The following is a 786-nucleotide window of genomic DNA, read 5'->3' as shown; positions in this document are numbered from 1 at the left end:
TCTTTCTCTCACTCTCTCTCTCTCTCTCAGGCCTTCTCCGTACGCCGCCCTTCTCACAGGGGCTCTTCTCTGAAGCTGGGGTCTGTACACCCCGAACTCTGTGCCTTCGCTGGGGCTGGGGTCCTCACTCTACCGTGAGTCCCCTATGAGGCCTCCTCCATCCCCTTATAGCCTCACCCAAACCTCCGGTGTAAACAAACAAAGCAAACACAAGCCCCTAGGCCATAACTGAACTTAACACCGCCCTGCTGTAATTACGTTACTAAAACATCCCAGAGCTGCCCTCCTTAACCTGCTTTGAGCAGTACCTGTAGTTCTTGCAAAGGACACTCTTTCTGCCTTGGCTGCTGGTAAGGAACTGCCTCTGGCCTCCTGCCTGTGCTTTATATATAGGGGCCAGACCCTGCCCCTTCCTTCAGCTGGCTAGGCAGGTGTAAGCCATTAGCTCCCTTTGGTTGCCTTGGCAACCTGCACCTGAAGAGTCTTCCTGGCTCTCCCAGTACCAGGCACCTTAGTGTCCTCCTACAGCCATTATGATCTCCCTTGCCATGTGGGACTCATCCAGCACCTCAGCTTGAAGGAGAGCCCACAGACAGCCTGACTGATTGCACCAGTGCCCTGTAAGGGAGAGGTAGGCATAATCACCACCCCAGGTGCTCCAGATCTTGGAGGTGAAGTGCAAGGCTACCTGCAGCACCGCCTTGCACAGCTGCTCACTCAAGTACTCCCTGCATGCTTTACACAGGGAGCGCACCACCGGACAGCTACAGGTGGTGTGTGTGGGCA

Source organism: Alligator mississippiensis, chromosome 1, assembly GCF_030867095.1.
Source record: "Alligator mississippiensis isolate rAllMis1 chromosome 1, rAllMis1, whole genome shotgun sequence".
In the NCBI taxonomy this organism is placed as follows: Eukaryota; Metazoa; Chordata; order Crocodylia; family Alligatoridae; genus Alligator; species Alligator mississippiensis.
This window is presented reverse-complemented; position numbering follows the sequence as displayed.